The sequence below is a fragment of the Stomoxys calcitrans genome, chromosome 5 (assembly GCF_963082655.1).
Source record: "Stomoxys calcitrans chromosome 5, idStoCalc2.1, whole genome shotgun sequence".
NCBI classification, from domain to species: domain Eukaryota; kingdom Metazoa; phylum Arthropoda; class Insecta; order Diptera; family Muscidae; genus Stomoxys; species Stomoxys calcitrans.
The window spans coordinates 57,081,099-57,098,308 of NC_081556.1; the positions used below are offsets into that span (position 1 = coordinate 57,081,099).

General features: G+C 40.2%; 1 protein-coding gene across 2 annotated transcripts in view; it reads right to left on the reverse strand.

The window, feature by feature from the left end:
* The window catches only part of LOC106083305 (Krueppel-like factor luna), a 432,045-nt gene that overhangs the window by 311,174 nt on the left and 103,661 nt on the right, over positions 1 to 17,210 (reverse strand). The window lies entirely within an intron of this gene.

Consider the following 17,210-nt stretch of genomic DNA (forward strand, 5'->3'; position numbering starts at 1 on the left):
CACTGAGTGGCCGCCCACTCCCAAAAACACCCCCCAAGCCGGTCATTTTTGCCGACTATGGAAATATTGGGCTCAAATTAAAGGTATTTGGGAGTAGACCACGTGTCTGATATCAACTTTAGGGACCAACTGTCTAGGGGACGTCCCACCTCCATAACAACCCCCAAATAGGACATATTTGCTCACCGTCTTGGTGTTTGGATCTTAAAGAGAGTTTTATAGTTATTAGGGTCAATACCCAAAACCGGACATATTTGCTGACTTTTGCAATAAGGAGTTTAAATGAGATTAGAAAACGAATTTAATATCCAATGTTGAGGCCAATGGCAATATGGGGCTCAAATAAATGCAATATAGATATATGAGTATAGAGCACGTTGCTGATATATATTTCGGGCTTAGTGTTTGGGGGACTACCTCAATCACCAAAACACCCCCTAATCGGGCATATTTACCGACCATGTCAATGTGGAGCTTAAATGAAAGGTATTAGGCGGTAGGGCAAGAATTGATACCCATTTTCGGGCCAATTTTCTGGCGGTCTACCCCTTTCCCAAAATACCCCACAAACAGCAATTTTTGACTGACCATCGCAATATGGGGCTCAAATAAAGGTATTTGGGAGTTGAATACGAATTTGATATCTAAGTGTAGGACCATGTAATTTAGGCATCACCCCTTCCTCAAAACACCTCCCAGAGGTTAAACATTTTTCGACTATACCAATATGTGGCTCAAATGAAAGGTATTTGAGATTAGAAAACTAATTTCATAACGAATTTTAGGGCCATGTGTTTGGGTACGCCTCATCCTGTAAACTCCCCTCAAACCCCAAGGGCAATATGGGGTTTAAATAAATGGTATTCGAGAGAAGAGCACAAAGCTGATATTTTTTCAGGGCCAGATGTCTGGGGGAACACCTCACCCCCGAAAACACCCCTAAATCAGACATCAGAAAATATCGGGCTGAAATAAAGTAATTTAAGAATGGAGCACACCTTACATCCAAACTTAAATTCGCAGACCAATGAAGATCATATGGCATTCAGATAAAGGCACTTATATTGTTAAACTGTTTGTCAAGCGATGTACTGTTTTCGTAGCTTGGTATTTCACTAAAAGCTCTTTAATTGTCGAAAATAAATATTCCAAGAAAAATTTCCATATAATAATTCCATATAAAGTGAAAGAAGGCGCAGCGAAGCGGGCCCGGGTCAGCTATTCTCGTATATATTGCAAAATTTAACCTTCGGTGAAGATAATATAAAAGGGTTGGTTTGGTGGTTTTGCTCTACTGAACAAGTTCTTACATCCCTATTTGGAATTTGTCATGCGCCAGATCATGATTGTGGAATAGTTTCACCGTGTAATTGTAAATCTTGAAACACGCCTCGTATGGACCCTTAGCTCTGTGCTCATTATAGAAAGAAACTTGGTCGTACATTTAAGAAGACTTCTATAGATTTTCCGTATGTGGCACTTTTACCCTTACTGTTGACCATTCACGGTTAAGCAACAACAGCGTAGTATGAATCCCTAGTTCAGGCGATGCCAATCGGTGGTCCAAACAAGCGTGCTGCTTTTATGAGATGTACGTCTTAGATGGTCAACAGTGATGAGATGCGTTAAGTGAATTCTGTACGTATTGCCAGCCGGTTGTTTGCGCACATCGACGTATGTTCGGCTTTGAAATTGGCGGTCGTAGACAGACTGAACCAAACCTATGCTCTTGCCAAACCTCTTTAATAAGCGTTTAGCCAAAAAAAAAAAAAAAAACAAAAAAAAGAGTAAAAAGGACACTAAAGGCAGACACAGATGGAAAACAGTTCAAAAGCATATTTGTCAGTGGCAAGTTAGTCCGAGTGGCTGTTTTACCACTATCAGTGGCATCGCCAATAACAGTCATAAATTTCGTTATGCTGATTGGAAGATTATTTCAGCATCACCCGTGTACGCCCGTCCATCCTATCACAATGTCATTGGATCCCATTGTCTCTGTGTGGAAGCTTCAATGGCAGATACCTGCCATAAGCTCACAAGTTAACAATTTAAAATACAAGCGTCGCATCGCAATGTAAACAAAACGTTTCCAGCAATTTTCGAATCATAACTGGCTAGACATAATTCGCAGGGAGTACCAAAAGAAGCTACACGATGACTACTTCAAAACACCAACTAGCTCCCATAAAAACTGAAAACAAGTCAAAACTTAAGTTAACCGCTGCTCGACTCGAGTCAGCGACAAAATAATAGATTTTTCACCTTTATGCTCTGACTTAAGCAGCAGCCAGTCTGAGAGTGTCATGTACTGAAGCAGACAGACGGGCGGGTAGACAGCTTGCCGCAACAGAATCAATGAAAATTTATACGCTTAAACACAATCAGAGTTGTTGACACGTCGAAAAATTATTGCTGGCAAATTTTCGCACCATACCACATCGCAACCAAATCGGCAGACAAGGTTACACCGCTGCGACAATGGGTGTGAACCTGTGAGTGGCAGCGCATGTTAAGAATACTGTTCGAAAGGCACGCGCATACATTACACGTTCGGCAAGCTAGAGTTACCATTAGTGTGGAAGCGAATCCCAATAAACACTGACAAACTTTTCAAGTCAATTGGTTTTTGCATAAATCCAGTTTCAATTACGCCACTCTCCAAAAATGAAGGTCTTCTCTCTAGCCTTTTGTTATTTCTAAAACTAATGTACCGATAGGCCATACTACACCAATGGCATGATGGGCTTAGTCACCTGGTTCAGCGGGATCAAACGGCAACTGGAGGAGAGTCTGTTCAAACAATTTTAGGATATCACATCAGATATAGGGCTGCCAAGGCGCCGAGGACCTACTATGTATATGGCCTCGCGAAATTGGATTGTATTACAGAGCTATAGGCAGCAGATGAAAATACCTGCGTTTTAGCATATCCACAGTAAAAATATCTAACTCTATCCAATGGTTGTCCAAATAATTTATTATTTGACAACCACGGATGATTTTATTAATTAATAAAATCACTATTTGGTTTTAAATTAAATGTTTTCAAAAATATTGTCGAAAGGTTAACCGGACTGCAAATTCTGGGATTCCATCCCTTCATCAGCGATATAGTCTAAATGAGAAAACACTATTGCTCATAACTTCGAAGAAAGCTGTCAGCAACAATTTTAAAAACATTTTGATATTCATAAAGCTCCTCTATTTGCAGAGAACTAACATCGTTGTACGCCAAGTTTCTTCTTCGCTTTTATACCCTTCACCATAGGATAGGGGTATACTAATTTCGTCATTCTGTTTCTAACTATTCGAAATATTCGTCTAAGACCCCATAAAGTAAATATAGTCTTGATCAACATGACATTTTATGTCGATCTAGCCATGTCAGTCCGTCTGTCAGTCCGTCCGTCCGTCCGTCTGTCTGTCGAAAGCACGCTAACTTTCGAAGGAGTAAAGCTATCCGCTTGAAATTTTGCATATTAGACACATATGTTGAAGGTCATGGGAGAAGTCGGTGTTCAAAGTTTCTGCCAAAACTGATAAGAATTGCGCCCTCTAGAGGCTTAAGAAGTCAAGATCCCAGATCGTTTTATATGGCAGCTATATCAGGTCATGAACCGCTTTAAACCATACTTACTACAGTTGTTGGAATTCATACCCAAACCACACGTACGAAATTACAGCCAAATCGGATAGGAATTGCGTCCTCTAATAGCTGAAGAAGTCAAGACCTATGATCGGTTTATATGGCAGCTATATCAAAACATGGACCGATTTGGCCTATTTACAATCCCAATTGACCTACACTAATAAAAAGTATTTGTGCAAAATTTCAAGCGGCTAGCTTTACTCCTTCGAAAGTTAGCGTGCTTTTGACAGACAGACGGACGGACATTGCTAGACTTAGATCAAGAATATATATACTTTATGGGGTCTCCGACGCATATTTCGAGGTGTTACAAACAGAATGACGAAACTAGTATACCCCCATTCTATGGTGTAGGGTATAAAAACGGATTAACCGGGGTTTAAAAAGTTAAAAAAGCTAAGTCTTCGAATAGTTCGAAAACCGGTTTGAAAAAAAAAGGCGGTGAATTAATCATCCTATCCTTCACCCACTTTTTAATCATTCCATAGAAATTTCGGAATTACCTTTCTAGGTCACTATTACAAACAAAAAGAAAAATCTTAAACTGTTCCCTGCCAAACAACTGTAATCAAGGTAACTCTTGCATTTGATACCAAATCATCACTATGAGTTTTGATAAAAAAAAATGGATTCAGATTTAAACATAAATCCCAAAAATATGTATACACAAGGACGATTTACACTTCAAAGGACGTTAGGTTAGGTTAGGTTGAAAAGAGGGTGCAGATGTTAATCTGCCCCATGCCACTATGAACATACAACTAAGCCAGTAATCGGCTTGTTGTGCCCTTTAAAAACTATAAAGTAACCTCTTAAAAGAAAATTTTAAGTTAGCAATTCCGTGCTACTTAAAAAATCCTTAATTGTTTCCAATAACACTCTGGTTCATGTCTGGTATTGTGTCCCCATCTAAGTGCCGGTCTCTGTTAGACGCGAAAGCCGGGCTATGACAAAGGAAATGCTCCAACGTCTCATCATCTTCCCTGCATGCCCTACACAAGCTTTTACTTGCCGCACCGATGTTACATAAGTGAACTCGTAGTCCAATGTGTCCCGTTATGATACAAATAGCTATACTGACCTCCTTCTTACTTCCTTCCAGTAATAGCCTCATCTTCTCACGATCTGGATCTCCCCGTAGGATTTTCTCCGTCCTACAGACCGTTTCGCTGTTCCACAATGTTGCATGCGCATTCGTCGCCCGCTCCCTTAACTCGGACTGTGTCTACCCGAAAGGCTACGGGTTAACCAAGTATATTGACGGCAGTCCTCTGGCCTTCACCGCCAAACGGCGCTCAAACGATGTGGATTTTGCCATCCTCAGAGAAGGCGTTAATCTCCTTCTTACATTGCAAGACTGTTCGTGACCTTACCGTCCTGGTTATTATTGCCCTTATGGCAATTTTACTGTCGGTACCACACCACTTCACTCATTCCGTGATCGCCCAGATCTCCTCCAGGCAGTCTAAAACAGATCTCAGTCCCTGGGTTCTCAATGTAGACCCCTAGGCCCACTCTGGGGATCTATATTGAAACGTAGGACGTAATAACTAAAATTTTTTAAAGTGATTTGGAAGAAATTTAGTATGGAATGTTTTATGAAAGCCTCAGCTAAATTTCATCGAAATTGGTTCAAAATTTGGAAATTTTATATGAACATACTCGTATCGTCTCAGTATGTGGCAATAGTCGCATATCCCTGTCACTTCATGTGCTCATGTAGTCTATGTTTTATCGTTGGAACTATCGAATGCAACATAAATTTTTGCTTTATAATCCATCGAATATTTATTCTGACCGCACAACAAATTTTCACTTTATATTATATGCTGCTAGTCATACTCTTAATACGAAATAATGATAGCATAGAGCTTAAAATTATGGCAATTCGTTTTCAATTTCGTCGTTACGCTTGTTGTGATCCGCTTTGGTTTCCTCGCCTGCGTTTTCGCGCTCAGACCGAAAACACACATTGCCCAGTCGACATTGCAATCAAGATCGATTACCAGCAATAAACAGAGTAATTGCATAGTTGCATGTGAATTGTGCGCAGTCCAGCGTTTGCTGTTACCGGCGCAGCAACTCGCATTCCCAATCCTACAGATTCGCTCGCATTTTTTTCAGTGGTTGCAGTTCTGCATTAATAATAGCGTAGCTATCATTTGTGTAAAAAGCCCGTTTATGTGTGAGCCAACAAGCGGCTAAGCCGCTCAAATCGACCAAGCATTGAAAAGTTGGTGGCAACTTCACCACCCAATCACTGTCAAAAAGGATATCGCACAGTGGGACAGAATCGAGTATAACAACATCATTTCAGTAGTAGTTTAACAATTTATAAGCATTATTGAATCTACCTCCTACGAAATAATTAACACCGAAATGTTTTATGAGGTACTATGCCATGTAGAAGTTTTAGCATGGAACAGTGCATCACAAATTTCGCCAGCACTAGGAGGGGAATACCACCGCTGAAAATGTTTTCTGATGTTCTTGCCAGGATTCGAACGCAGACTTTTATCGTAATAGGCGGACCTGCTAACCTCTGCCCCAGGGTGGCCTCCTTAAACAAATGGGCCAGAAAATATTCAAATAGACTTTTTTTTTAGTTTTAATTTCATCATTTTAATCTACTGTGCAGTGGCACATGCTTCAATCACGTAAATATGGCTTTGAAACAAATTGGCTTCAACAATGTGATGGTAAAACCGCACAATTTTAAATAAAAGTCTGCATTTATTTCTGCTTCTACGCACAACATACAAACAGCAGCCATTTTAGAGGCTGCATTAAAAGACCTATTAAGAGAGGGCCTTCAGCAAACAGACTACATTTTCTCATTTAAGGTAAAATAAAAAATTTTAAGAGTTCACAAAGTTGGTTTTTATTCCGTCGGTTGTGTGTGTTCTTTATTGTTTGGTACCTCAGTAGCGGGTTTACTAATGTGATAAACTTCTTAAAGACTTCGTGACGGGTTCAAGTCGTACCAGGGGGTTTGACCTGTCGCTAAAAAATATGACTCTGATATCACAATAGAATAGTTTGTAAGTTCAATTACAGACGGCCCATATAATCCAACCAAGTAAAACAATTAAAAAGGCATTAAGATCGGCCGGGCCGAACTTTGAATGCCCACCATCTCGGGTATATATGTAAATCCCATTTCGTCACAATCCGGTGAAAATTGGATAACTTAAGCACCCAAATTCGGCACGTACATTGAGTGGTCTAATATATATGTCACTAGTCAATTTTGTAGAACAAAATATTGAACTCTTTGGCAGACATATCCAATTATAAACCGATCTGAACCATATTAAGGTCGAATATCGTGAGGTTGAGAAAAACTCACTATTTCGAATTTCAGCGAAATCTGGTAATAAATAAAGCTTTCTATATGGCAGCTATATCTATATATAGTCCAATCTGCACCATATTTGGGTCGGGTATCAGGAGACTAAAAATAACTCACTGTTCCAAATTTCAGCGAATTCGGTTAAACAATAAAGCTTTTATGGGCTTCAGACCCTGAATCGGAAGATCGGTCTATATGACAGCTATGTCTATAAATAGTCCGATCTGTACCATAGTCCGATCTGAACTGGGACGCTTAAAATAACTCACTGTTTTAAATTTCATCGAAATCGGGTAATAAATAAAGCTTTTATGGCCTTCAGACCCTTTATCGGGAGATCGGTCTATATGACAGCTATATCTAAATATAGTCTGATCTGAAACATATTTAAGTCAGATGTCGGGAGGCTTAAAATAACCCACTCTTTTAAATTTTAGCGAAATCGGGTGATAAAAAAAAGCTTTTATGGGCTCCAGACCCTTTACCGGGAGATCGGTCAATATGGCAGCTATATCCAATTATAGTCTGATCTACACTGTATTTAGGTCAGGTGTCAGGAGGCTTATGATAACTCAATGTTTTAAATTTCAGCGCAATCGGGTAATAAACAAAGCTTTTATGGGCATCAGACCCTTTATCGGCAGTCCGGTCTATATGGCAGCTATATCTAAATATAGTCCGGTCTGAACCATATTTCGATCAGATGTCGGAAAGCTTTAAACTACTCACTGTTTCGAATTTCAGCGAAATCGGATAAAAGTAAAGCATTTATGGGCATTAGACCCTTAATCGGGAGATCTGTCTATATGACAGCTATATCTAAATATAGATCTGATTCCTATTTGCGTCAGTTGTCGGGAAGCCTTAAACTACTCACTGTTTCAGCAAAATCGGATGAAAAATAAGGTTTTTATGGGCATTAGACCCTTTATCGGAAAACCGGTCTATGTATCAGCTATATCTAAATATGGCCCGATTTGGCCCGTTCAAGAACTTAACCAGCGTGCATCAAAAAGACGTACATGTGCAAAATTTCAGCTTAATATCTCAATTTTTTAAGGCTCTAGAGTGATTACAACAGACGGACGGACAGATGGATAGACGAACAGACGGACAGACACACGGACATCGTTATATCGTCTTACAATTTTACGACGATCCGAAATATATATACTTTGTAGGGTCGGAAAGTGCAAAATGCTTGGTTAAGTCCTGTGTCTTCCATACACCATTTTTGAATAAGCTATGTGATTTCGCCATACCCTTGCAGATTTTTTGGTCAGTTTTACTCTTATTGTTTGCCAAAATGTGTATAAAGTCCATTTTGTAAAGCGAATTAAAAAACTTTAGGTATCCCTTTCCTCATTATCCAGTGAACAATTCAACACTTATTAACCCATAGCAACATGGAAATATGGTCCGATTTGAACCAAATTGGGCACGTACGTTGAATGGTCTTATACAATCTACTATTCAAGATGCTAAAACAGAATATTGGTCTATATGGCGGTTATATAAATATAGTCCCATCCTCACCACATTTGGGAAGGATATGTACCAAATTTAAACAAAATGTCTTAATCAGCGCCCCACTTAATAAATGGTGCTATATCCATTACAGCTATATCCAAATATAGAGCAATGGGGGCCATATTAAATGCGTATGTCAAAGAGCCTAATGTGCCCCTTTTCAGCGAATGTGCCTCTTTCAGATAATATATAAGCCTATAGCGGGCCCAAGACCTTAAATAAACTTAAACCGGGAAATCGGCCTGAATGGCAGCCATATCTAAATATGGAAAGATCGGGGGCCAAAATAGAGTCATAAACGCTGCTTTTATGGGCTCAAGGAATAAAATCGGGAGGTCGGTACATAAGATGCAAATGCAAATTTGACCATCAACATTCCGTTGAGCAACTAGGTCAAACTTCTCACAAATCAATGAGTGCTGTCCGATTCTCCTCCTCTTTATAGACGAGTCCGAACAACGTGCCGCAGAGCGACACCTCTTTAGGGAAAAGTTTTTATATGGCAAAGTAACTCACAAATATCGCCAGCATTAGGAGGGGATAACCACCGCTGCAAAATTTGTTCATGTTCATGTTAGCGTCATAGGCTGACATACTGACCTCTGCGATAGGGTGGCCTCTCGGTATATACGATAGTTATGCCCAAATATAGACCGATCTTAGCCATATATGGCAAGAATGTCGGAAAGCCTAACAAAGCTCAGCGAAATCGGATTACAAAGTCGCCTTTTATGGAATCGGAATAATATAAATCGATCTAAACCATATAGGGCACGAATCCAGCGAAATCAGATACAACAAGTAAAAAGACGTTAACTTTGGACACCCACCACCTCGGGTATATATGTAAATCTCCTTTCGTCACAACTCGGTGAATCTTGAATAACTTTTGCACCAAAATTCGGCACGGATTGAGTGGTCCAATAAATATAAGTCACTGTTCAATTTTGTAGAACAAAATATCGGTCTTTTTGGCAGCTATATCCAAATATAAACCGATCTGTACCATAGAGGACACGGAAATCGACAAGCCTAACATAAGTCACTGTGTCAAATTTCAACGAAATCGGATAATAAATGCACTTTTTGTAGGGCCAAGACTTTAAATCGAGAGTTCTTTCTATATGAGGCACCCCTAAAGGCTTAAAAAATTTACTGTATCACTGTATATAAATATAGTCCGATCTAAACCATATTTGGGTCGGATGTCGGGGGCCTAAAACTACTCATTGTTTGAAATTTAAGTGAAATCGGTTAAAAAATAAAATAAAAATCGGTCTATATGGCAGCTATATCTAAATAAAGTCAGATCTGAACCATATTTGGGTCGAATGTTGGGAGGCCTTAAACTGCCCCCTGTTTCAAATTTCAGCGAAATCGGATAGAACATAAAGCTTTTATAGGCTGCTGACCTTTTATTGTGAGATCGGTCTATATGGCAGCTATGTCTATATATAGTCCGATCTGAACCATATTTGGGTCAGATCGGAGTCCTAAAACTACTCACAATTTGAAATTTCAGCGAAATTGGATAAAAAGTTAAGCATTCATGGGCATTAGTCTCTTTATCGGGAGATAGGTCAATATAGCAGCTATATCCAAATATAGTCTGATCTACACCGTATTTATGTCAGGTGTCAGGAGGCTTAAGTTAACTCACTGTTTCAAATTTCAGCGCAATAGGGTAATAAACAAAGCTTTTATGGCCATCAGACCCTTTATCGGCAGTCCGGTCTATATGGCAGCTATATCTAAATATAGTCCGGTCTGAACCATAAAGCTTTTTTAGGCTGCTGACCTTTTATTGTGAGATCGGTCTATATGGCAGCTATGTCTATATATAGTCCGATCTGAACCATATTTGGGTCAGATCGGAGTCCTAAAACTACTCACAATTTGAAATTTCAGCGAAATTGGATAAAAAGTTAAGCATTCATGGGCATTAGTCTCTTTATCGGGAGATAGGTCAATATAGCAGCTATATCCAAATATAGTCTGATCTACACCGTATTTAGGTCAGGTGTCAGGAGGCTTAAGTTAACTCACTGTTTCAAATTTCAGCGCAATAGGGTAATAAACAAAGCTTTTATGGCCATCAGACCCTTTATCGGCAGTCCGGTCTATATGGCAGCTATATCTAAATATAGTCCGGTCTGAACCATAAAGCTTTTATAGGCTGCTGACCTTTTATTGTGAGATCGGTCTATATGGCAGCTATGTCTATATATAGTCCGATCTGAACCATATTTGGGTCAGATCGGAGTCCTAAAACTACTCACAATTTGAAATTTCAGCGAAATTGGATAAAAAGTTAAGCATTCATGGGCATTAGTCTCTTTATCGGGAGATCGGTCAATATAGCAGCTATATCCAAATATAGTCTGATCTACACCGTATTTTAGTCAGGTGTCAGGAGGCTTAATATAACTCACTGTTTCAAATTTCAGCGCAATCGGGTAATAAACAAAGCTTTTATGGCCATCAGACCCTTTATCGGCAGTCCGGTCTATATGGCAGCTATATCTAAATATAGTCCGGTCTGAACCATATTTCGATCAGATGTCGGAAAGCTTTAAACTACTCACTGTTTCAAATTTCAGCGAAATCGGATAAAAGTAAAGCATTTATGGGCATTAGACCCTTAATCGGGAGATCTGTCTATATGACAGCTATATCTAAATATAGACCGATCTGAAACATATTTATGTCAGATATGGGGAAACCTTATACTACTCCTATTTTAAATTTCAGCGAAATCGGATACAAATAAAGCATTTATGGGCATTAGACCCTTTATTCAAAAATCGGTCTATATAGCAGCTATATCCAAATTTGATCCGATTTGGGCCGTTCAAGAACTTAACCAGCTTGCATCAAAAAGACGTATCTGACCCTACAAATACTTTGTAGGGTCGGTAATTGATGTTCGCTGAAATTCGCTGAACGCCTTCGTTCGTATCCTGGCGAGAATCTCAAGAAAAATTTTGCTGGCGCCATTGTGTTATACTATGCCATGTAATAACTTCTTCCCAATTAGTTGTCGCACTGCACCATGCCAATCGCACTCGGTCATAAAAAGGAGGTCCCTTATCATTGAACTTAAACTTGAATCGGACAGCACTCATTGATATGTGAGAAGTTTGCCCCTGTTCCTTAATGGAATGGCAAACTTGCATAGTACACTCAGAAAAATTCGATAGTATAAACAGCAAAAATGTAGTTGTTAAAGAAGTCAAATCGAGGAATAGGTTATATGGAGCTGCATTGTGGTTCACGAGGGTAGAACCCCTGAAATATTGGCCATTTGCAGCGTCTTATCTAAAGATAAGGCAGAGTACTTGGATTTTGTTTTATAAAATTTGTGAAAGGCATGCCACTCACTGCCGTCAACTAATTTTTGGTGTTGTTGTTGTAGTAGTTTGTTGTGTTCTATTAAGGTCTTGGGCCCATAAATGGCGCAATTAATGACCAATTTCGCTGCAATTTTGGACAATTAGTTATGTTAAGCCCTTCGACTTCCTTTTTATACCCACCACCGAAGGAAGGTGGGTCATTCCGTTTGCAACACATCGAAATATCCATTTCCGACCCTATAAAGTATATATATTCTTGATCAGCGTAAAAATCTAAGACGATCTGGACATGTCCGTCCGTCAGTCTGTTGAAATCACGCCACAGTCTTTCAAAATAGAGATATTGAGCTGAAACTTTGCACAGATTCTTTTTTTATCCATAAGCAGGTTAAGTTCGAAGATGGGCTGAATCGGACTATATCTTGATATAGCCCCCATATAGACCGATCGGCCGATTTAGGGTCTGATGCCCATAAAAGCCACATTTACTATCCGATTTTGCTGAAATTTAGGACAGTGAGTTGCGTTAGGCCCATCGACATCCTTCGTCAATTTGGCTCAAATCGGTCCAGATTTGGATATAGCTAACATATAGACCGATTCTCCGATTTAGGGTCTTAGGCCCATAAAAGCCACATTTATTATCCGATGTTGCTGAAATTTGGGACAGTGAGTTGTGTTAGGCCCCTCGACATCCTTATTTAATTTGGATCAGATCAGATCGGCTGCCATATAGACCGATCTCACGGTTTTAGGTTTTGGGGCCATAAAAGGCGCATTTATTACCCGATTTTGCTGAAATTTGGGACAGTGAGTTGTCTTAGGCCCATCGACGTCTTTCTTCAATTTGGCCCAGATCGGTTCAGATTTGGATATAGCTGCCATATAGACCGATCTCTCGGTTATTAGGTCTTGGGGCCATAAAAGGCGTATTTATTACCAGATTTTGCTGAAATTTGGGACAGTGAGTTGCGTTAGGCCCCTCGACATCTTTATTCAATTTGGCCCAGATCGGTCCAGATTTGAATATAGCTGCCATATAGACCGATCTCTCGATTTTAGGTTTTGGGCCCATAAAAGGCGCATTTATTTATTACCCGATTTTGCTGGAATTTGGGACAGTGAGTTGTCTTAGGCCCATCGACGTCCTTCTTCAATTTGGCCCAGATCAGTTCAGATTTTAATATAGCTGCCATATAGACCGATCCTCCGATTTAGGGTCTTAGGGCCATAAAAGGCGCATTTATTATCCGATGTCGCCGAAATTTGGGACAGTGAGTTAAGTTAAACTCCTTGACATACATCTGCATTATGGCCCAAATCGGTCCCCATTTGGATATAGCTGCCAAGTAGACCGATATCTCGATTTAAAGCCTTGGCCCCATAAAAAGCGCATTTATAATCCGATGTCACTGAAATTTGACATAGTGACTTATGTTAGGCTCTTCGACATCCGTGTCGTATATGGTTCAGATCGGTTTATTTTTAGATATAGATACTAAAAAGGCCAATATTTTGTTATACACAATTGAACAATGACTCCTTCTTAATAGTATTTGGTCCAAATCGGAACATATAACTGCTATGGGACATAAGGTATGCAATTTTCGCAGGATTTTTATGAAAGGTGGTTTATATATATGTACCAGAGGTGGTGGGTATCCAAAGTTCGGCCCGGCCGAACTGAACGCCTTTTTATTTGTTTAATTTGGCCCAGATAGGTTTAAATTTGGATATACAATAGCTGTCATATAGACCGATCTCTCGATTTAAAGTTTTGGTCCCATAAACGGGGCATTTATTATCCGATTTTGCTGATATTTGACACAGTGACTCATGTTAGGCTTTTTGACATACGTGTCCTATATGGTTCCTATGGGTCTATATATGGATTTAGCTGCCAAAAAGACCAATATTTTGTTTTACAAAATGGAAGAGTGAGTTTTTATAAGATGCCGAATTTGGATTCCAAACCATATCGGAATATATTTCAATATAGCTGCTATGGATGCATAAATTATGCTCTTTTCACCGGAGGTGATGGGTATCCAAAGTTCGACCCGGCCGAACTTAATGCATTTTTAGTTGTTATTGATTTTTTAACTTTCGTATAATGAAACATTGCATATTTTCCCATGAACATTCCATTAAGGAACAGGGGCAAACTTCTCACATATCAAAGATTGATGCCCGATTCAAGTTTTAGGTCAATGATAAAGGGTTGCTCTTTTTTATAGCCGAGTCCGAATGGCATGCCGCACTATGACACCTCTTTTGGGAGAAGTTTTTGCATGGCTAGTACTTCAGAAACGTCGCCAGCATTAAAGGGGAAACCACCGCTAAAAAATGTTTTCAGATGTTCTCTCCAGGATTCCATCCCAGGCGTTCAGCGTCACAGGCTGACATACATACAGCTGCGCTATGGTGTCCTCCGCTTGCCATATATATACTCGTACAGCTATTAAAGTGCATATAATGTAAAGTTTAGATTTTCTGGTAGGTCTTAATGGACAAAGCGGTTATCAAACGACGAGTATACATCAACTTCTAAGAGAATTGGCCTACGGATTTAGTAGTAAATCGTTTATAAAACTTCATTCCCTTGTTTAGCCTCTGGTACCTCTAACATTCACACGTTCTCAGCATGCAGCAGTCGCAGCCAATAAGTGCGAGTTTGCGCAGCATTCATGCTAACGAATCATTATCCGGGTACCAGTAGTATACTCTCATATTGGTGGTCATATTTATATATACGATTTGATCTTTGGCGGTGTTGGTTGTGGGCACAAATGATGTAGCACAGAACCACATTCGCATATTCATACCCCAGAAAGCTGGCACATATCTAACATGGGTAGCAGTCTCATTCATGAATTCATTTTTTAACCATCCATCCATTCATTCAGTCCATCATCATTCATTCAGTTTTCGAACAAACCGCCAAAGACGGCGGTTTGTTTGGGGCGCGTGGTATCACGCAATATTCAACAATCAGCCAGATTGTAAATTTGTTGTTACAGTTTTCAAAGCGTTTCTGTTTCTTCGGCAACCGTGTCTTTTCTTCTTGTGGGGGGACTTTTGTGGGATTTAAGAAATTATTGCATGTTTTACTGGGTGCCTAATTAAGTCGTTTGTGGTGGAGGAAGTTTGGCGAGGGCAAGAATGAGCGTACGACAATACCACTGCTACGCGGGGAAAGATTGCTTTTGTGGTTACATTCAAATGCAGTATTTGTTGTCCATGGTCTTGGATAATGAAATAATACTCGCAGTTGTGGCTACTGAATTCAAAATTGTGGTTTTGCCTACAGTTTAACATTTTTTTTTTGGCAATTATGAACCGAAATTAAATAAAATGTTTGTTAATATTCTCATCCAAAATCTGTAATGAAAGATGACACGCAATAAACCCCATTTAATTCTGGGGAGGTAATAATGCATAGATGCTAACATCAACTAACCGCCAATTTATGCAGATATTATTTGGTATGTATTGGCGATTTAATGAAATTTTCGTAGATACACCAGATGTTTTCAGAAACTTGAAGAACTTCGTTTAAGCATGACGATGTTTTAATACTTCTAAGGGGTAAGGGTCTGAATCAGGTATGCAGAAAGAGCATTCGAGATGGCATACGACTAGGCTAAACCTACGGGTCTTAATCTTAACCCAGAGAATACTGAAGTCTACCTGTTCACGGGGAAGTCAAAGGTGGGCTAGTTTGACGCACCACGTTTTCTCAAAATATGATAAGGTCAAATACTTAGGAGTGATCTTGGGCAAACTTAACTTGAAGTGCCATATTCAGAAACGTACCGAGAAGTCTCACAGATGTTGAGCACTATGTCGAGGGTCATTTCGTATGCAGGCTCGAAATGGGTCCTGCATACGAAAATAGTCCACTGGCTCTACAGGTGTGTAATGCTTACATAGGATAGATTAAGTTAGGTTGAAAAGAGGATGCAGATATTAATTCGCCCCATGCCACTATGGACATACGCCTAAGCCAGTAATCGGCTTGTTGTGCGCTCTAAAAACTATAAAGTAACCTCTTACAAGAAAATTTTAAGTTGGGAATCGCGTGCTATTTACAAAATCCTTAATTATTTTCAATACCACTCCCCCAAGTTGGTTCATGTCTCATATTGTGTCTCCACCTAAGTACCGGTATCTTTTGGACGCAAAAGCCGGGCAATGACAAAGGAAATGCTCCAACGTCTCATCATCTTCCCCGCATGCCCTACACATGGAATCACTTGCCGCACCGATGTTACATGAGTGAACTCGTAGTACTATGTATTCCGTTATGGTACCAATAGCTATACAGACTTCCTTCTTGCTTCCTTTCAGTAATAGCGTCGTCTTCTCTCGATCTGGATCCCCCCATAGGATTTTCGCTGTGCTACCGACCGTTTCGCTATTCCATAATGTTGCATGCGCATTCATCGCCCACTCCCTTAACTCGACCCGAAAGGCTTCGGGTTAACCAAGTTTATTGACGGAAGTCCTCTGGCCTTCACCGCCAAATCGTCTGCCCTTTCATTTCCCCTTACTCCGTTATGGCCCGGCACTCAAACGATGCAGATTTTGCCATCCTCAGAAAAGGCGTTAATCTCCTTCTTACACTGCAAGACTGTTCGTGACCTTACCATCATGGTTGTTATTGCCTTATGGCTATTTTACTGTCGGTAAAGATGTTCACACTCGACGTCCTCGCGTAAGCACCACACCACCTCACGCATTCCGTGATCTCCGGATCTCCGTCTGCAGGACCGTATTATGGTCAGACAGTCTAACACAGATCTCAGTCCCTGGCTTCTCAATGTAAACCCCATCCCCAATCTGTCCTCTAGCTTTGATCCATCCGTGTAACATGATCTTCCAGATGGCAATACTAGGATTCCGTCAATCCAAGACTGTGCCGATGGCAGCAGTGCCTCACACTCGACTTCAAGGTTCATCTCAGGTATCCGATCGGAAACCTCTTTCCGTCCTTCTAGGTTTCCTATCGTCGCCTCGATTATACCACGATGGTATGAGCCACTCCCATCCTCAATCCATTCGCACATCGCCTTAAGACTCATAGCCTCAGTGGCTGCCTCATACTTAATTTGTATGTCAATGGGCCGGATATCTAGAATGGTCTCCAGTGCCTTAGTGGGCATGGTGCTGATCGCTCCGCCTATGCCCAGACAACATGTTCTCTGAATCTGTTGTATGGTCCTTATGTTGCACTTTTTCTCCATAACAGACCACCAAACTACTGAGGCCTAGGTAAGTATTGGTCTAATCACGCTCCTGTAGAGCCAGTGGACTATCCTCGGAT